The 20,893-nt window shown below is 45.8% G+C and overlaps 9 non-coding genes across 9 annotated transcripts; all 9 read left to right on the plus strand.

The window, feature by feature from the left end:
• Positions 1-1,029: 1,029 nt before the first annotated feature.
• LOC130341848 (U2 spliceosomal RNA) lies at positions 1,030-1,220 on the plus strand. Its single transcript, XR_008881610.1, has one exon. It is a non-coding gene; the product is annotated as a U2 spliceosomal RNA (small nuclear RNA).
• Positions 1,221-3,306: 2,086 nt separating this feature from the next.
• LOC130341849 (U2 spliceosomal RNA) lies at positions 3,307-3,497 on the plus strand. Its single transcript, XR_008881611.1, has one exon. It is a non-coding gene; the product is annotated as a U2 spliceosomal RNA (small nuclear RNA).
• Positions 3,498-5,578: 2,081 nt separating this feature from the next.
• On the plus strand, positions 5,579-5,769 carry LOC130341851 (U2 spliceosomal RNA). Its single transcript, XR_008881613.1, has one exon. It is a non-coding gene; the product is annotated as a U2 spliceosomal RNA (small nuclear RNA).
• A 2,093-nt stretch (positions 5,770-7,862) lies between these two features.
• Positions 7,863-8,054, plus strand: LOC130341805 (U2 spliceosomal RNA). Its single transcript, XR_008881575.1, has one exon. It is a non-coding gene; the product is annotated as a U2 spliceosomal RNA (small nuclear RNA).
• Positions 8,055-10,147: 2,093 nt separating this feature from the next.
• LOC130341852 (U2 spliceosomal RNA) lies at positions 10,148-10,338 on the plus strand. Its single transcript, XR_008881614.1, has one exon. It is a non-coding gene; the product is annotated as a U2 spliceosomal RNA (small nuclear RNA).
• Positions 10,339-12,423: 2,085 nt separating this feature from the next.
• Positions 12,424-12,614, plus strand: LOC130341853 (U2 spliceosomal RNA). The gene has a single exon (XR_008881615.1). It is a non-coding gene; the product is annotated as a U2 spliceosomal RNA (small nuclear RNA).
• Positions 12,615-14,692: 2,078 nt separating this feature from the next.
• Positions 14,693-14,883, plus strand: LOC130341854 (U2 spliceosomal RNA). The gene has a single exon (XR_008881616.1). It is a non-coding gene; the product is annotated as a U2 spliceosomal RNA (small nuclear RNA).
• A 2,096-nt stretch (positions 14,884-16,979) lies between these two features.
• Positions 16,980-17,170, plus strand: LOC130341855 (U2 spliceosomal RNA). The gene has a single exon (XR_008881617.1). It is a non-coding gene; the product is annotated as a U2 spliceosomal RNA (small nuclear RNA).
• A 2,080-nt stretch (positions 17,171-19,250) lies between these two features.
• On the plus strand, positions 19,251-19,441 carry LOC130341857 (U2 spliceosomal RNA). Its single transcript, XR_008881618.1, has one exon. It is a non-coding gene; the product is annotated as a U2 spliceosomal RNA (small nuclear RNA).
• The last annotated feature ends 1,452 nt before the right edge of the window (positions 19,442-20,893 follow it).

The following is a 20,893-nucleotide window of genomic DNA, read 5'->3' on the forward strand; positions in this document are numbered from 1 at the left end:
AAGAATAATACGCCCAGAAAAGAGGCGAAAAGGAGAAAAACGTAAAAAAACGTGAAAAAAAAGTAAGAGGAAGAGAAGGGAAAAAAAGGTGGAAATGGGTTTAAAAGTGATTTCGGCGGAGAAATATATATATATATATATATATATATATATATATGCGCACACACACACATAGATATAAACGTATTCTCCGTTGAGATATTGCAGCCGCTGCTGTGTCCAGGCCCAGGAGCCTTAGCACTGTGCTGTGATGTCACTCAATACCACTGACATCACTAGGTGTAAACAACATCTCTCCTTTGCTGTGTATGTGACTATGGAGCTGTTTGGTGATGTCGTCTATTACGGCCTTCATAGAAGCAACAGGAGATTGTTGCATCCATCTTGAACCCTCAGAACTACAGTGCTATGATGTCACTCACTTCCACAGGCCTTGCAGAGTGTAAACAACAACAACCCAGCTTTGTTGTGTATGTAACCAAAGGGATTTGTGATGTCACCTAGAACCTTCACAGCAGCGACAGCTTTATGAGGAGCATCAGCACTGCTCTGCCTGAGCAGAACCATCACCGCCATAGGTTGTCAAATAACCCGGATTTAACCCACACAGGTAAGTCCAATGGGGTGCAGGCATGTCCTCTATGCTTACAGCTTCCCGTGGGTGTTGGTTTGATACCGTTTGGGGACAGCCAAGGAGGCATCTGCAGGCAACAAAGGTAGGTGTGTGCTTGTGTGTGTGTTTCCTATGCAGATCCTAAGCCCAGTGTCACATGCAAGTAGGAGGAGTAAGAAGGGTTCCTGGCAAATCCGGGTTATGGATTGCATTTAAAAAGGCCCCGTGGGAGTGCAATGGGCCCCTGTCTTGCTGCTTAGCAATAATGGTATGGGTTTAGGTTCTGCTGTGTGTACTGGTGGTTGACTGCCCCCCAGCCCAGAGTGTGCATGGAAAATTGTCTGGCAGCCTCCCTGACAGCAAGCAGTGATAGTGCCCATGAAGGGGACCTTGTTGGGCCCGCCCCTTTCACGGTTATCGCTTCTCGGCCTTTTGGCTAAGATCAAGTGTAGTATCTGTTCTTATCAGTTTAATATCTGATACGTCCCCTATCTGGGGACCATATATTAAATGGATTTTTGAGAACGGGGGCCGATTTCGAAGCTTGCTTCCGTCGCCCTATGCATTGACCCGATATGGCAGTATCTTCGGGTACAGTGCACCACCCCCTTACAGGGTTAAAAAGAAAGATTCCTACTTTCATTGCTACCTGCTTGCTGGCTAGCCAGCTAGCCAGCCCTGTGGGCCTTGCTGCTGCTGCAGCCAAAAAACAAAAGGTGGTGCTGCTGCTGCTTCTGCTGCTTCTGCTTCTGCTTGTGTATGGCCCCTGTTGGAGCGTCCAGGCACAGGACTTCTGCTGCTGCTGACTAAATGGCCTCCTTAATTGGATCATTTGAGTAGCCAGCACACCTGTGCAGGTAGGGCATGACATGATAGGCAGCTGCCTTGATAGCGGGTGGGTGCTGAATGTTCCTAATTGACAAAATAAGATTAATGCTTATGAAGAAATATAAAATCTCATCCCTTCCCCAATATCGCGCCACACCCCTACCCCTTAATTCCCTGGTTGAACGTGATGGACATATGTCTTTTTTCGACCGTACTAACTATGTAACTATGTAACATAACATGGGGGGGGGTCTCCTGGCTGTTCACACAGGTGTGTCATTGCTGTACATTGACCATGCATTGCTTCTGTGGTATTGCAAAGGCAAAGACAAATGCTTCCAGCCATCCATTGCACTAATGGATTGGTCATCAGCTGGCTGTCTATGTCCCGCATCAATATAGACCAAAGTACAGAGGGTTAGGCTATGCTATTGTGCACCTACCTGATGCATCAGAAGGTGCGAGGCCCTTGCTAAATTCTGTGCACAGACTTTGAGATCTATGCTTTAGACTGTATCTAAACCTGCTCCAACATGGACTGACATTCTGGCCTACTTTCAGCCGATGCGACTTGTCTGTCGCTGAACAGTCGCTTTTTATGTATTCAGCACCTATGTATAATGTTGTAAAAATGCTCTAGAAGCTAAAGTCGCAGAAATGTCACACATATTTGGCCTGCAACTTTCTGTGCGACAAATTCAGACAGGAAAAATCAGTATAAATCCTTAGAAAATTATCCCCCAGTGTCTCCATCTGCTGGCGGTATTGAATAAGCATTGCTGCACTGATGGGGTATGCATTAGACGAAAAAAAAGAAGAAAAAGAAGAATAATACGCCCAGAAAAGAGGCGAAAAGGAGAAAAACGTAAAAAAACGTGAAAAAAAAGTAAGAGGAAGAGAAGGGAAAAAAAGGTGGAAATGGGTTTAAAAGTGATTTCGGCGGAGAAATATATATATATATATATATATATATATATATATATATATATATATGCGCACACACACACATAGATATAAACGTATTCTCCGTTGAGATATTGCAGCCGCTGCTGTGTCCAGGCCCAGGAGCCTTAGCACTGTGCTGTGATGTCACTCAATACCACTGACATCACTAGGTGTAAACAACATCTCTCCTTTGCTGTGTATGTGACTATGGAGCTGTTTGGTGATGTCGTCTATTACGGCCTTCATAGAAGCAACAGGAGATTGTTGCATCCATCTTGAACCCTCAGAACTACAGTGCTATGATGTCACTCACTTCCACAGGCCTTGCAGAGTGTAAACAACAACAACCCAGCTTTGTTGTGTATGTAACCAAAGGGATTTGTGATGTCACCTAGAACCTTCACAGCAGCGACAGCTTTATGAGGAGCATCAGCACTGCTCTGCCTGAGCAGAACCATCACCGCCATAGGTTGTCAAATAACCCGGATTTAACCCACACAGGTAAGTCCAATGGGGTGCAGGCATGTCCTCTATGCTTACAGCTTCCCGTGGGTGTTGGTTTGATACCGTTTGGGGACAGCCAAGGAGGCATCTGCAGGCAACAAAGGTAGGTGTGTGCTTGTGTGTGTGTTTCCTATGCAGATCCTAAGCCCAGTGTCACATGCAAGTAGGAGGAGTAAGAAGGGTTCCTGGCAAATCCGGGTTATGGATTGCATTTAAAAAGGCCCCGTGGGAGTGCAATGGGCCCCTGTCTTGCTGCTTAGCAATAATGGTATGGGTTTAGGTTCTGCTGTGTGTACTGGTGGTTGACTGCCCCCCAGCCCAGAGTGTGCATGGAAAATTGTCTGGCAGCCTCCCTGACAGCAAGCAGTGATAGTGCCCATGAAGGGGACCTTGTTGGGCCCGCCCCTTTCACGGTTATCGCTTCTCGGCCTTTTGGCTAAGATCAAGTGTAGTATCTGTTCTTATCAGTTTAATATCTGATACGTCCCCTATCTGGGGACCATATATTAAATGGATTTTTGAGAACGGGGGCCGATTTCGAAGCTTGCTTCCGTCGCCCTATGCATTGACCCGATATGGCAGTATCTTCGGGTACAGTGCACCACCCCCTTACAGGGTTAAAAAGAAAGATTCCTACTTTCATTGCTACCTGCTTGCTGGCTAGCCAGCTAGCCAGCCCTGTGGGCCTTGCTGCTGCTGCAGCCAAAAAACAAAAGGTGGTGCTGCTGCTGCTTCTGCTGCTTCTGCTTCTGCTTGTGTCTGGCCCCTGTTGGAGCGTCCAGGCACAGGACTTCTGCTGCTGCTGACTAAATGGCCTCCTTAATTGGATCATTTGAGTAGCCAGCACACCTGTGCAGGTAGGGCATGACATGATAGGCAGCTGCCTTGATAGCGGGTGGGTGCTGAATGTTCCTAATTGACAAAATAAGATTAATGCTTATGAAGAAATATAAAATCTCATCCCTTCCCCAATATCGCGCCACACCCCTACCCCTTAATTCCCTGGTTGAACGTGATGGACATATGTCTTTTTTCGACCGTACTAACTATGTAACTATGTAACATAACATGGGGGGGGTCTCCTGGCTGTTCACACAGGTGTAACATTGCTGTACATTGACCATGCATTGCTTCTGTGGTATTGCAAAGGCAAAGACAAATGCTTCCAGCCATCCATTGCACTAATGGATTGGTCATCAGCTGGCTGTCTATGTCCCGCATCAATATAGACCAAAGTACAGAGGGTTAGGCTATGCTATTGTGCACCTACCTGATGCATCAGAAGGTGCGAGGCCCTTGCTAAATTCTGTGCACAGACTTTGAGATCTATGCTTTAGACTGTATCTAAACCTGCTCCAACATGGACTGACATTCTGGCCTACTTTCAGCCGATGCGACTTGTCTGTCGCTGAACAGTCGCTTTTTATGTATTCAGCACCTATGTATAATGTTGTAAAAATGCTCTAGAAGCTAAAGTCGCAGAAATGTCACACATATTTGGCCTGCAACTTTCTGTGCGACAAATTCAGACAGGAAAAATCAGTATAAATCCTTAGAAAATTATCCCCCAGTGTCTCCATCTGCTGGCGGTATTGAATAAGCATTGCTGCACTGATGGGGTATGCATTAGACGAAAAAAAAGAAGAAAAAGAAGAATAATACGCCCAGAAAAGAGGCGAAAAGGAGAAAAACGTAAAAAAACGTGAAAAAAAAGTAAGAGGAAGAGAAGGGAAAAAAAGGTGGAAATGGGTTTAAAAGTGATTTCGGCGGAGAAATATATATATATACATATATATATATATATATATCTATATATGCGCACACACACACATAGATATAAACGTATTCTCCGTTGAGATATTGCAGCCGCTGCTGTGTCCAGGCCCAGGAGCCTTAGCACTGTGCTGTGATGTCACTCAATACCACTGACATCACTAGGTGTAAACAACATCTCTCCTTTGCTGTGTATGTGACTATGGAGCTGTTTGGTGATGTCGTCTATTACGGCCTTCATAGAAGCAACAGGAGATTGTTGCATCCATCTTGAACCCTCAGAACTACAGTGCTATGATGTCACTCACTTCCACAGGCCTTGCAGAGTGTAAACAACAACAACCCAGCTTTGTTGTGTATGTAACCAAAGGGATTTGTGATGTCACCTAGAACCTTCACAGCAGCGACAGCTTTATGAGGAGCATCAGCACTGCTCTGCCTGAGCAGAACCATCACCGCCATAGGTTGTCAAATAACCCGGATTTAACCCACACAGGTAAGTCCAATGGGGTGCAGGCATGTCCTCTATGCTTACAGCTTCCCGTGGGTGTTGGTTTGATACCGTTTGGGGACAGCCAAGGAGGCATCTGCAGGCAACAAAGGTAGGTGTGTGCTTGTGTGTGTGTTTCCTATGCAGATCCTAAGCCCAGTGTCACATGCAAGTAGGAGGAGTAAGAAGGGTTCCTGGCAAATCCGGGTTATGGATTGCATTTAAAAAGGCCCCGTGGGAGTGCAATGGGCCCCTGTCTTGCTGCTTAGCAATAATGGTATGGGTTTAGGTTCTGCTGTGTGTACTGGTGGTTGACTGCCCCCCAGCCCAGAGTGTGCATGGAAAATTGTCTGGCAGCCTCCCTGACAGCAAGCAGTGATAGTGCCCATGAAGGGGACCTTGTTGGGCCCGCCCCTTTCACGGTTATCGCTTCTCGGCCTTTTGGCTAAGATCAAGTGTAGTATCTGTTCTTATCAGTTTAATATCTGATACGTCCCCTATCTGGGGACCATATATTAAATGGATTTTTGAGAACGGGGGCCGATTTCGAAGCTTGCTTCCGTCGCCCTATGCATTGACCCGATATGGCAGTATCTTCGGGTACAGTGCACCACCCCCTTACAGGGTTAAAAAGAAAGATTCCTACTTTCATTGCTACCTGCTTGCTGGCTAGCCAGCTAGCCAGCCCTGTGGGCCTTGCTGCTGCTGCTGCAGCCAAAAAACAAAAGGTGGTGCTGCTGCTGCTTCTGCTGCTTCTGCTTCTGCTTGTGTCTGGCCGCTGTTGGAGCGTCCAGGCACAGGACTTCTGCTGCTGCTGACTAAATGGCCTCCTTAATTGGATCATTTGAGTAGCCAGCACACCTGTGCAGGTAGGGCATGACATGATAGGCAGCTGCCTTGATAGCGGGTGGGTGCTGAATGTTCCTAATTGACAAAATAAGATTAATGCTTATGAAGAAATATAAAATCTCATCCCTTCCCCAATATCGCGCCACACCCCTACCCCTTAATTCCCTGGTTGAACTTGATGGACATATGTCTTTTTTCGACCGTACTAACTATGTAACTATGTAACATAACATGGGGGGGGTCTCCTGGCTGTTCACACAGGTGTGTCATTGCTGTACATTGACCATGCATTGCTTCTGTGGTATTGCAAAGGCAAAGACAAATGCTTCCAGCCATCCATTGCACTAATGGATTGGTCATCAGCTGGCTGTCTATGTCCCGCATCAATATAGACCAAAGTACAGAGGGTTAGGCTATGCTATTGTGCACCTACCTGATGCATCAGAAGGTGCGAGGCCCTTGCTAAATTCTGTGCACAGACTTTGAGATCTATACTTTAGACTGTATCTAAACCTGCTCCAACATGGACTGACATTCTGGCCTACTTTCAGCCGATGCGACTTGTCTGTCGCTGAACAGTCGCTTTTTATGTATTCAGCACCTATGTATAATGTTGTAAAAATGCTCTAGAAGCTAAAGTCGCAGAAATGTCACACATATTTGGGCCTGCAACTTTCTGTGCGACAAATTCAGACAGGAAAAATCAGTATAAATCCTTAGAAAAATTATCCCCAGTGTCTCCATCTGCTGGCGGTATTGAATAAGCATTGCTGCACTGATGGGGTATGCATTAGACGAAAAAAAAGAAGAAAAAGAAGAATAATACGCCCCAGAAAAGAGGCGAAAAGGAGAAAAACGTAAAAAAACGTGAAAAAAAAGTAAGAGGAAGAGAAGGGAAAAAAAAGGTGGAAATGGGTTTAAAAGTGATTTCGGCGGAGAAATAATATATATATATATATATATATATATATATATATATATATATATACGCGCACACACACATATATATAAACGTATTCTCCGTTGAGATATTGCAGCCGCTGCTGTGTCCAGGCCCAGGAGCCTTAGCACTGTGCTGTGATGTCACTCAATACCACTGACATCACTAGGTGTAAACAACATCTCTCCTTTGCTGTGTATGTGACTATGGAGCTGTTTGGTGATGTCGTCTATTATGGCCTTCATAGAAGCAACAGGAGATTGTTGCATCCATCTAGAACCCTCAGAACTACAGTGCTATGATGTCACTCACTTCCACAGGCCTTGCAGAGTGTAAACAACAACAACCCAGCTTTGTTGTGTATGTAACCATAGGGATTTGTGATGTCACCCTAGAACCTTCACAGCAGCGACAGCTTTATGAGGAGCATCAGCACTGCTCTGCCTGAGCAGAACCATCACCGCCATAGGTTGTCAAATAACCCGGATTTAACCCACCACAGGTAAGTCCAATGGGGTGCAGGCATGTCCTCTATGCTTACAGCTTCCCGTGGGTGTTGGTTTGATACCGTTTGGGGACAGCCAAGGAGGCATCTGCAGGCAACAAAGGTAGGTGTGTGCTTGTGTGTGTGTTTCCTATGCAGATCCTAAGCCCAGTGTCACATGCAAGTAGGAGGAGTAAGAAGGGTTCCTGGCAAATCCGGGTTATGGATTGCATTTAAAAAGGCCCCGTGGGAGTGCAATGGGCCCCTGTCTTGCTGCTTAGCAATAATGGTATGGGTTTAGGTTCTGCTGTGTGTACTGGTGGTTGACTGCCCCCAGCCCAGAGTGTGCATGGAAAATTGTCTGGCAGCCTCCCTGACAGCAAGCAGTGATAGTGCCCATGAAGGGGACCTTGTTGGGCCCGCCCCTTTCACGGTTATCGCTTCTCGGCCTTTTGGCTAAGATCAAGTGTAGTATCTGTTTCTTATCAGTTTAATATCTGATACGTCCCCTATCTGGGGACCATATATTAAATGGATTTTTGAGAACGGGGGCCGATTTCGAAGCTTGCTTCCGTCGCCCTATGCATTGACCCGATATGGCAGTATCTTCGGGTACAGTGCACCACCCCCTTACAGGGTTAAAAAGAAAGATTCCTACTTTCATTGCTACCTGCTTGCTGGCTAGCCAGCTAGCCAGCCCTGTGGGCCTTGCTGCTGCTGCTGCAGCCAAAAAACAAAAGGTGGTGCTGCTGCTGCTTCTGCTGCTTCTGCTTCTGCTTGTGTCTGGCCGCTGTTGGAGCGTCCAGGCACAGGACTTCTGCTGCTGCTGACTAAATGGCCTCCTTAATTGGATCATTTGAGTAGCCAGCACACCTGTGCAGGTAGGGGCATGACATGATAGGCAGCTGCCTTGATAGCGGGTGGGTGCTGAATGTTCCTAATTGACAAAATAAGATTAATGCTTATGAAGAAATATAAAATCTCATCCCTTCCCCAATATCGCGCCACACCCCTACCCCTTAATTCCTGGTTGAACTTGATGGACATATGTCTTTTTTCGACCGTACTAACTATGTAACTATGTAACATAACATGGGGGGGGGGGGGTCTCCTGGCTGTTCACACAGGTGTGTCATTGCTGTACATTGACCATGCATTGCTTCTGTGGTATTGCAAAGGCAAAGACAAATGCTTCCAGCCATCCATTGCACTAATGGATTGGTCATCAGCTGGCTGTCTATGTCCCGCATCAATATAGACCAAAGTACAGAGGGTTAGGCTATGCTATTGTGCACCTACCTGATGCATCAGAAGGTGCGAGGCCCTTGCTAAATTCTGTGCACAGACTTTGAGATCTATGCTTTAGACTGTATCTAAACCTGCTCCAACATGGACTGACATTCTGGCCTACTTTCAGCCGATGCGACTTGTCTGTCGCTGAACAGTCGCTTTTTATGTATTCAGCACCTATGTATAATGTTGTAAAAATGCTCTAGAAGCTAAAGTCGCAGAAATGTCACACATATTTGGCCTGCAACTTTCTGTGCGACAAATTCAGACAGGAAAAATCAGTATAAATCCTTAGAAAATTATCCCCCAGTGTCTCCATCTGCTGGCGGTATTGAATAAGCATTGCTGCACTGATGGGGTATGCATTAGACGAAAAAAAAGAAGAAAAAGAAGAATAATACGCCCAGAAAAGAGGCGAAAAGGAGAAAAACGTAAAAAAACGTGAAAAAAAAGTAAGAGGAAGAGAAGGGAAAAAAAGGTGGAAATGGGTTTAAAAGTGATTTCGGCGGAGAAATATATATATATATATATATATATATATATATATATATATATATACGCGCACACACACACATATATATAAACGTATTCTCCGTTGAGATATTGCAGCCGCTGCTGTGTCCAGGCCCAGGAGCCTTAGCACTGTGCTGTGATGTCACTCAATACCACTGACATCACTAGGTGTAAACAACATCTCTCCTTTGCTGTGTATGTGACTATGGAGCTGTTTGGTGATGTCGTCTATTATGGCCTTCATAGAAGCAACAGGAGATTGTTGCATCCATCTAGAACCCTCAGAACTACAGTGCTATGATGTCACTCACTTCCACAGGCCTTGCAGAGTGTAAACAACAACAACCCAGCTTTGTTGTGTATGTAACCATAGGGATTTGTGATGTCACCTAGAACCTTCACAGCAGCGACAGCTTTATGAGGAGCATCAGCACTGCTCTGCCTGAGCAGAACCATCACCGCCATAGGTTGTCAAATAACCCGGATTTAACCCACACAGGTAAGTCCAATGGGGTGCAGGCATGTCCTCTATGCTTACAGCTTCCCGTGGGTGTTGGTTTGATACCGTTTGGGGACAGCCAAGGAGGCATCTGCAGGCAACAAAGGTAGGTGTGTGCTTGTGTGTGTGTTTCCTATGCAGATCCTAAGCCCAGTGTCACATGCAAGTAGGAGGAGTAAGAAGGGTTCCTGGCAAATCCGGGTTATGGATTGCATTTAAAAAGGCCCCGTGGGAGTGCAATGGGCCCCTGTCTTGCTGCTTAGCAATAATGGTATGGGTTTAGGTTCTGCTGTGTGTACTGGTGGTTGACTGCCCCCCAGCCCAGAGTGTGCATGGAAAATTGTCTGGCAGCCTCCCTGACAGCAAGCAGTGATAGTGCCCATGAAGGGGACCTTGTTGGGCCCGCCCCTTTCACGGTTATCGCTTCTCGGCCTTTTGGCTAAGATCAAGTGTAGTATCTGTTCTTATCAGTTTAATATCTGATACGTCCCCTATCTGGGGACCATATATTAAATGGATTTTTGAGAACGGGGGCCGATTTCGAAGCTTGCTTCCGTCGCCCTATGCATTGACCCGATATGGCAGTATCTTCGGGTACAGTGCACCACCCCCTTACAGGGTTAAAAAGAAAGATTCCTACTTTCATTGCTACCTGCTTGCTGGCTAGCCAGCTAGCCAGCCCTGTGGGCCTTGCTGCTGCTGCTGCAGCCAAAAAACAAAAGGTGGTGCTGCTGCTGCTTCTGCTGCTTCTGCTTCTGCTTGTGTCTGGCCGCTGTTGGAGCGTCCAGGCACAGGACTTCTGCTGCTGCTGACTAAATGGCCTCCTTAATTGGATCATTTGAGTAGCCAGCACACCTGTGCAGGTAGGGCATGACATGATAGGCAGCTGCCTTGATAGCGGGTGGGTGCTGAATGTTCCTAATTGACAAAATAAGATTAATGCTTATGAAGAAATATAAAATCTCATCCCTTCCCCAATATCGCGCCACACCCCTACCCCTTAATTCCCTGGTTGAACTTGATGGACATATGTCTTTTTTCGACCGTACTAACTATGTAACTATGTAACATAACATGGGGGGGGTCTCCTGGCTGTTCACACAGGTGTGTCATTGCTGTACATTGACCATGCATTGCTTCTGTGGTATTGCAAAGGCAAAGACAAATGCTTCCAGCCATCCATTGCACTAATGGATTGGTCATCAGCTGGCTGTCTATGTCCCGCATCAATATAGACCAAAGTACAGAGGGTTAGGCTATGCTATTGTGCACCTACCTGATGCATCAGAAGGTGCGAGGCCCTTGCTAAATTCTGTGCACAGACTTTGAGAGCTATACTTTAGACTGTATCTAAACCTGCTCCAACATGGACTGACATTCTGGCCTACTTTCAGCCGATGCGACTTGTCTGTCGCTGAACAGTCGCTTTTTATGTATTCAGCACCTATGTATAATGTTGTAAAAATGCTCTAGAAGCTAAAGTCGCAGAAATGTCACACATATTTGGCCTGCAACTTTCTGTGCGACAAATTCAGACAGGAAAAATCAGTATAAATCCTTAGAAAATTATCCCCCAGTGTCTCCATCTGCTGGCAGTATTGAATAAGCATTGCTGCACTGATGGGGTATGCATTAGACGAAAAAAAAGAAGAAAAAGAAGAATAATACGCCCAGAAAAGAGGCGAAAAGGAGAAAAACGTAAAAAAACGTGAAAAAAAAGTAAGAGGAAGAGAAGGGAAAAAAAGGTGGAAATGGGTTTAAAAGTGATTTCGGCGGAGAAATATATATATATATATATATATATATATATATATATATATATATATATATATATACGCGCACACACACACATATATATAAACGTATTCTCCGTTGAGATATGTGTCCAGGCCCAGGAGCCTTAGCACTGTGCTGTGATGTCACTCAATACCACTGACATCACTAGGTGTAAACAACATCTCTCCTTTGCTGTGTATGTGACTATGGAGCTGTTTGGTGATGTCGTCTATTATGGCCTTCATAGAAGCAACAGGAGATTGTTGCATCCATCTAGAACCCTCAGAACTACAGTGCTATGATGTCACTCACTTCCACAGGCCTTGCAGAGTGTAAACAACAACAACCCAGCTTTGTTGTGTATGTAACCATAGGGATTTGTGATGTCACCTAGAACCTTCACAGCAGCGACAGCTTTATGAGGAGCATCAGCACTGCTCTGCCTGAGCAGAACCATCACCGCCATAGGTTGTCAAATAACCCGGATTTAACCCACACAGGTAAGTCCAATGGGGTGCAGGCATGTCCTCTATGCTTACAGCTTCCCGTGGGTGTTGGTTTGATACCGTTTGGGGACAGCCAAGGAGGCATCTGCAGGCAACAAAGGTAGGTGTGTGCTTGTGTGTGTGTTTCCTATGCAGATCCTAAGCCCAGTGTCACATGCAAGTAGGAGGAGTAAGAAGGGTTCCTGGCAAATCCGGGTTATGGATTGCATTTAAAAAGGCCCCGTGGGAGTGCAATGGGCCCCTGTCTTGCTGCTTAGCAATAATGGTATGGGTTTAGGTTCTGCTGTGTGTACTGGTGGTTGACTGCCCCCCAGCCCAGAGTGTGCATGGAAAATTGTCTGGCAGCCTCCCTGACAGCAAGCAGTGATAGTGCCCATGAAGGGGACCTTGTTGGGCCCGCCCCTTTCACGGTTATCGCTTCTCGGCCTTTTGGCTAAGATCAAGTGTAGTATCTGTTCTTATCAGTTTAATATCTGATACGTCCCCTATCTGGGGACCATATATTAAATGGATTTTTGAGAACGGGGGCCGATTTCGAAGCTTGCTTCCGTCGCCCTATGCATTGACCCGATATGGCAGTATCTTCGGGTACAGTGCACCACCCCCTTACAGGGTTAAAAAGAAAGATTCCTACTTTCATTGCTACCTGCTTGCTGGCTAGCCAGCTAGCCAGCCCTGTGGGCCTTGCTGCTGCTGCTGCAGCCAAAAAACAAAAGGTGGTGCTGCTGCTGCTTCTGCTGCTTCTGCTTCTGCTTGTGTCTGGCCGCTGTTGGAGCGTCCAGGCACAGGACTTCTGCTGCTGCTGACTAAATGGCCTCCTTAATTGGATCATTTGAGTAGCCAGCACACCTGTGCAGGTAGGGCATGACATGATAGGCAGCTGCCTTGATAGCGGGTGGGTGCTGAATGTTCCTAATTGACAAAATAAGATTAATGCTTATGAAGAAATATAAAATCTCATCCCTTCCCCAATATCGCGCCACACCCCTACCCCTTAATTCCCTGGTTGAACTTGATGGACATATGTCTTTTTTCGACCGTACTAACTATGTAACTATGTAACATAACATGGGGGGGGTCTCCTGGCTGTTCACACAGGTGTGTCATTGCTGTACATTGACCATGCATTGCTTCTGTGGTATTGCAAAGGCAAAGACAAATGCTTCCAGCCATCCATTGCACTAATGGATTGGTCATCAGCTGGCTGTCTATGTCCCGCATCAATATAGACCAAAGTACAGAGGGTTAGGCTATGCTATTGTGCACCTACCTGATGCATCAGAAGGTGCGAGGCCCTTGCTAAATTCTGTGCACAGACTTTGAGATCTATACTTTAGACTGTATCTAAACCTGCTCCAACATGGACTGACATTCTGGCCTACTTTCAGCCGATGCGACTTGTCTGTCGCTGAACAGTCGCTTTTTATGTATTCAGCACCTATGTATAATGTTGTAAAAATGCTCTAGAAGCTAAAGTCGCAGAAATGTCACACATATTTGGCCTGCAACTTTCTGTGCGACAAATTCAGACAGGAAAAATCAGTATAAATCCTTAGAAAATTATCCCCCAGTGTCTCCATCTGCTGGCGGTATTGAATAAGCATTGCTGCACTGATGGGGTATGCATTAGACGAAAAAAAAGAAGAAAAAGAAGAATAATACGCCCAGAAAAGAGGCGAAAAGGAGAAAAACGTAAAAAAACGTGAAAAAAAAGTAAGAGGAAGAGAAGGGAAAAAAAGGTGGAAATGGGTTTAAAAGTGATTTCGGCGGAGAAATATATATATATATATATATATATATATATATATACGCGCACACACACACATATATATAAACGTATTCTCCGTTGAGATATTGCAGCCGCTGCTGTGTCCAGGCCCAGGAGCCTTAGCACTGTGCTGTGATGTCACTCAATACCACTGACATCACTAGGTGTAAACAACATCTCTCCTTTGCTGTGTATGTGACTATGGAGCTGTTTGGTGATGTCGTCTATTACGGCCTTCATAGAAGCAACAGGAGATTGTTGCATCCATCTAGAACCCTCAGAACTACAGTGCTATGATGTCACTCACTTCCACAGGCCTTGCAGAGTGTAAACAACAACAACCCAGCTTTGTTGTGTATGTAACCAAAGGGATTTGTGATGTCACCTAGAACCTTCACAGCAGCGACAGCTTTATGAGGAGCATCAGCACTGCTCTGCCTGAGCAGAACCATCACCGCCATAGGTTGTCAAATAACCCGGATTTAACCCACACAGGTAAGTCCAATGGGGTGCAGGCATGTCCTCTATGCTTACAGCTTCCCGTGGGTGTTGGTTTGATACCGTTTGGGGACAGCCAAGGAGGCATCTGCAGGCAACAAAGGTAGGTGTGTGCTTGTGTGTGTGTTTCCTATGCAGATCCTAAGCCCAGTGTCACATGCAAGTAGGAGGAGTAAGAAGGGTTCCTGGCAAATCCGGGTTATGGATTGCATTTAAAAAGGCCCCGTGGGAGTGCAATGGGCCCCTGTCTTGCTGCTTAGCAATAATGGTATGGGTTTAGGTTCTGCTGTGTGTACTGGTGGTTGACTGCCCCCCAGCCCAGAGTGTGCATGGAAAATTGTCTGGCAGCCTCCCTGACAGCAAGCAGTGATAGTGCCCATGAAGGGGACCTTGTTGGGCCCGCCCCTTTCACGGTTATCGCTTCTCGGCCTTTTGGCTAAGATCAAGTGTAGTATCTGTTCTTATCAGTTTAATATCTGATACGTCCCCTATCTGGGGACCATATATTAAATGGATTTTTGAGAACGGGGGCCGATTTCGAAGCTTGCTTCCGTCGCCCTATGCATTGACCCGATATGGCAGTATCTTCGGGTACAGTGCACCACCCCCTTACAGGGTTAAAAAGAAAGATTCCTACTTTCATTGCTACCTGCTTGCTGGCTAGCCAGCTAGCCAGCCCTGTGGGCCTTGCTGCTGCTGCTGCAGCCAAAAAACAAAAGGTGGTGCTGCTGCTGCTTCTGCTGCTTCTGCTTCTGCTTGTGTCTGGCCGCTGTTGGAGCGTCCAGGCACAGGACTTCTGCTGCTGCTGACTAAATGGCCTCCTTAATTGGATCATTTGAGTAGCCAGCACACCTGTGCAGGTAGGGCATGACATGATAGGCAGCTGCCTTGATAGCGGGTGGGTGCTGAATGTTCCTAATTGACAAAATAAGATTAATGCTTATGAAGAAATATAAAATCTCATCCCTTCCCCAATATCGCGCCACACCCCTACCCCTTAATTCCCTGGTTGAACTTGATGGACATATGTCTTTTTTCGACCGTACTAACTATGTAACTATGTAACATAACATGGGGGGGGTCTCCTGGCTGTTCACACAGGTGTGTCATTGCTGTACATTGACCATGCATTGCTTCTGTGGTATTGCAAAGGCAAAGACAAATGCTTCCAGCCATCCATTGCACTAATGGATTGGTCATCAGCTGGCTGTCTATGTCCCGCATCAATATAGACCAAAGTACAGAGGGTTAGGCTATGCTATTGTGCACCTACCTGATGCATCAGAAGGTGCGAGGCCCTTGCTAAATTCTGTGCACAGACTTTGAGATCTATACTTTAGACTGTATCTAAACCTGCTCCAACATGGACTGACATTCTGGCCTACTTTCAGCCGATGCGACTTGTCTGTCGCTGAACAGTCGCTTTTTATGTATTCAGCACCTATGTATAATGTTGTAAAAATGCTCTAGAAGCTAAAGTCGCAGAAATGTCACACATATTTGGCCTGCAACTTTCTGTGCGACAAATTCAGACAGGAAAAATCAGTATAAATCCTTAGAAAATTATCCCCCAGTGTCTCCATCTGCTGGCGGTATTGAATAAGCATTGCTGCACTGATGGGGTATGCATTAGACGAAAAAAAAGAAGAAAAAGAAGAATAATACGCCCAGAAAAGAGGCGAAAAGGAGAAAAACGTAAAAAAACGTGAAAAAAAAGTAAGAGGAAGAGAAGGGAAAAAAAGGTGGAAATGGGTTTAAAAGTGATTTCGGCGGAGAAATATATATATATATATATATATATATATATATATATATATATATATATATATATACGCGCACACACACATATATATAAACGTATTCTCCGTTGAGATATTGCAGCCGCTGCTGTGTCCAGGCCCAGGAGCCTTAGCACTGTGCTGTGATGTCACTCAATACCACTGACATCACTAGGTGTAAACAACATCTCTCCTTTGCTGTGTATGTGACTATGGAGCTGTTTGGTGATGTCGTCTATTATGGCCTTCATAGAAGCAACAGGAGATTGTTGCATCCATCTAGAACCCTCAGAACTACAGTGCTATGATGTCACTCACTTCCACAGGCCTTGCAGAGTGTAAACAACAACAACCCAGCTTTGTTGTGTATGTAACCATAGGGATTTGTGATGTCACCTAGAACCTTCACAGCAGCGACAGCTTTATGAGGAGCATCAGCACTGCTCTGCCTGAGCAGAACCATCACCGCCATAGGTTGTCAAATAACCCGGATTTAACCCACACAGGTAAGTCCAATGGGGTGCAGGCATGTCCTCTATGCTTACAGCTTCCCGTGGGTGTTGGTTTGATACCGTTTGGGGACAGCCAAGGAGGCATCTGCAGGCAACAAAGGTAGGTGTGTGCTTGTGTGTGTGTTTCCTATGCAGATCCTAAGCCCAGTGTCACATGCAAGTAGGAGGAGTAAGAAGGGTTCCTGGCAAATCCGGGTTATGGATTGCATTTAAAAAGGCCCCGTGGGAGTGCAATGGGCCCCTGTCTTGCTGCTTAGCAATAATGGTATGGGTTTAGGTTCTGCTGTGTGTACTGGTGGTTGACTGCCCCCCAGCCCAGAGTGTGCATGGAAAATTGTCTGGCAGCCTCCCTGACAGCAAGCAGTGATAGTGCCCATGAAGGGGACCTTGTTGGGCCCGCCCCTTTCACGGTTATCGCTTCTCGGCCTTTTGGCTAAGATCAAGTGTAGTATCTGTTCTTATCAGTTTAATATCTGATACGTCCCCTATCTGGGGACCATATATTAAATGGATTTTTGAGAACGGGGGCCGATTTCGAAGCTTGCTTCCGTCGCCCTATGCATTGACCCGATATGGCAGTATCTTCGGGTACAGTGCACCACCCCCTTACAGGGTTAAAAAGAAAGATTCCTACTTTCATTGCTACCTGCTTGCTGGCTAGCCAGCTAGCCAGCCCTGTGGGCCTTGCTGCTGCTGCTGCAGCCAAAAAACAAAAGGTGGTGCTTCTGCTGCTTCTGCTTCTGCTTGTGTCTGGCCGCTGTTGGAGCGTCCAGGCACAGGACTTCTGCTGCTGCTGACTAAATGGCCTCCTTAATTGGATCATTTGAGTAGCCAGCACACCTGTGCAGGTAGGGCATGACATGATAGGCAGCTGCCTTGATAGCGGGTGGGTGCTGAATGTTCCTAATTGACAAAATAAGATTAATGCTTATGAAGAAATATAAAATCTCATCCCTTCCCCAATATCGCGCCACACCCCTACCCCTTAATTCCCTGGTTGAACTTGATGGACATATGTCTTTTTTCGACCGTACTAACTATGTAACTATGTAACATAACATGGGGGGGGGTCTCCTGGCTGTTCACACAGGTGTGTCATTGCTGTACATTGACCATGCATTGCTTCTGTGGTATTGCAAAGGCAAAGACAAATGCTTCCAGCCATCCATTGCACTAATGGATTGGTCATCAGCTGGCTGTCTATGTCCCGCATCAATATAGACCAAAGTACAGAGGGTTAGGCTATGCTATTGTGCACCTACCTGATGCATCAGAAGGTGCGAGGCCCTTGCTAAATTCTGTGCACAGACTTTGAGATCTATGCTTTAGACTGTATCTAAACCTGCTCCAACATGGACTGACATTCTGGCCTACTTTCAGCCGATGCGACTTGTCTGTCGCTGAACAGTCGCTTTTTATGTATTCAGCACCTATGTATAATGTTGTAAAAATGCTCTAGAAGCTAAAGTCGCAGAAATGTCACACATATTTGGCCTGCAACTTTCTGTGCGACAAATTCAGACAGGAAAAATCAGTATAAATCCTTAGAAAATTATCCCCCAGTGTCTCCATCTGCTGGCGGTATTGAATAAGCATTGCTGCACTGATGGGGTATGCATTAGACGAAAAAAAAGAAGAAAAAGAAGAATAATACGCCCAGAAAAGAGGCGAAAAGGAGAAAAACGTAAAAAAACGTGAAAAAAAAGTAAGAGGAAGAGAAGGGAAAAAAAGGTGGAAATGGGTTTAAAAGTGATTTCGGCGGAGAAATATATATATATATATATATATATATATATATATATATATATATACGCGCACACACACACATATATATAAACGTATTCTCCGTTGAGATATTGCAGCCGCTGCTGTGTCCAGGCCCAGGAGCCTTAGCACTGTGCTGTGATGTCACTCAATACCACTGACATCACTAGGTGTAAACAACATCTCTCCTTTGCTGTGTATGTGACTATGGAGCTGTTTGGTGATGTCGTCTATTATGGCCTTCATAGAAGCAACAGGAGATTGTTGCATCCATCTAGAACCCTCAGAACTACAGTGCTATGATGTCACTCACTTCCACAGGCCTTGCAGAGTGTAAACAACAACAACCCAGCTTTGTTGTGTATGTAACCATAGGGATTTGTGATGTCACCTAGAACCTTCACAGCAGCGACAGCTTTATGAGGAGCATCAGCACTGCTCTGCCTGAGCAGAACCATCACCGCCATAGGTTGTCAAATAACCCGGATTTAACCCACACAGGTAAGTCCAATGGGGTGCAGGCATGTCCTCTATGCTTACAGCTTCCCGTGGGTGTTGGTTTGATACCGTTTGGGGACAGCCAAGGAGGCATCTGCAGGCAACAAAGGTAGGTGTGTGCTTGTGTGTGTGTTTCCTATGCAGATCCTAAGCCCAGTGTCACATGCAAGTAGGAGGAGTAAGAAGGGTTCCTGGCAAATCCGGGTTATGGATTGCATTTAAAAAGGCCCCGTGGGAGTGCAATGGGCCCCTGTCTTGCTGCTTAGCAATAATGGTATGGGTTTAGGTTCTGCTGTGTGTACTGGTGGTTGACTGCCCCCCAGCCCAGAGTGTGCATGGAAAATTGTCTGGCAGCCTCCCTGACAGCAAGCAGTGATAGTGCCCATGAAGGGGACCTTGTTGGGCCCGCCCCTTTCACGGTTATCGCTTCTCGGCCTTTTGGCTAAGATCAAGTGTAGTATCTGTTCTTATCAGTTTAATATCTGATACGTCCCCTATCTGGGGACCATATATTAAATGGATTTTTGAGAACGGGGGCCGATTTCGAAGCTTGCTTCCGTCGCCCTATGCATTGACCCGATATGGCAGTATCTTCGGGTACAGTGCACCACCCCCTTACAGGGTTAAAAAGAAAGATTCCTACTTTCATTGCTACCTGCTTGCTGGCTAGCCAGCTAGCCAGCCCTGTGGGCCTTGCTGCTGCTGCTGCAGCCAAAAAACAAAAGGTGGTGCTGCTGCTGCTTCTGCTGCTTCTGCTTCTGCTTGTGTCTGGCCGCTGTTGGAGCGTCCAGGCACAGGACTTCTGCTGCTGCTGACTAAATGGCCTCCTTAATTGGATCATTTGAGTAGCCAGCACACCTGTGCAGGTAGGGCATGACATGATAGGCAGCTGCCTTGATAGCGGGTGGGTGCTGAATGTTCCTAATTGACAAAATAAGATTAATGCTTATGAAGAAATATAAAATCTCATCCCTTCCCCAATATCGCGCCACACCCCTACCCCTTAATTCCCTGGTTGAACTTGATGGACATATGTCTTTTTTCGACCGTACTAACTATGTAACTATGTAACATAACATGGGGGGGGTCTCCTGGCTGTTCACACAGGTGTGTCATTGCTGTACATTGACCATGCATTGCTTCTGTGGTATTGCAAAGGCAAAGACAAATGCTTCCAGCCATCCATTGCACTAATGGATTGGTCATCAGCTGGCTGTCTATGTCCCGCATCAATATAGACCAAAGTACAGAGGGTTAGGCTATGCTATTGTGCACCTACCTGATGCATCAGAAGGTGCGAGGCCCTTGCTAAATTCTGTGCACAGACTTTGAGAGCTATACTTTAGACTGTATCTAAACCTGCTCCAACATGGACTGACATTCTGGCCTACTTTCAGCCGATGCGACTTGTCTGTCGCTGAACAGTCGCTTTTTATGTATTCAGCACCTATGTATAATGTTGTAAAAATGCTCTAGAAGCTAAAGTCGCAGAAATGTCACACATATTTGGCCTGCAACTTTCTGTGCGACAAATTCAGACAGGAAAAATCAGTATAAATCCTTAGAAAATTATCCCCCAGTGTCTCCATCTGCTGGCAGTATTGAATAAGCATTGCTGCACTGATGGGGTATGCATTAGACGAAAAAAAAGAAGAAAAAGAAGAATAATACGCCCAGAAAAGAGGCGAAAAGGAGAAAAACGTAAAAAAACGTGAAAAAAAAGTAAGAGGAAGAGAAGGGAAAAAAAGGTGGAAATGGGTTTAAAAGTGATTTCGGCGGAGAAATATATATATATATATATATATATATATATATATATATATATATATATATATATACGCGCACACACACACATATATATAAACGTATTCTCCGTTGAGATATTGCAGCCGCTGCTGTGTCCAGGCCCAGGAGCCTTAGCACTGTGCTGTGATGTCACTCAATACCACTGACATCACTAGGTGTAAACAACATCTCTCCTTTGCTGTGTATGTGACTATGGAGCTGTTTGGTGATGTCGTCTATTATGGCCTTCATAGAAGCAACAGGAGATTGTTGCATCCAT

Source organism: Hyla sarda, unplaced genomic scaffold, assembly GCF_029499605.1.
Source record: "Hyla sarda isolate aHylSar1 unplaced genomic scaffold, aHylSar1.hap1 scaffold_629, whole genome shotgun sequence".
NCBI classification, from domain to species: domain Eukaryota; kingdom Metazoa; phylum Chordata; class Amphibia; order Anura; family Hylidae; genus Hyla; species Hyla sarda.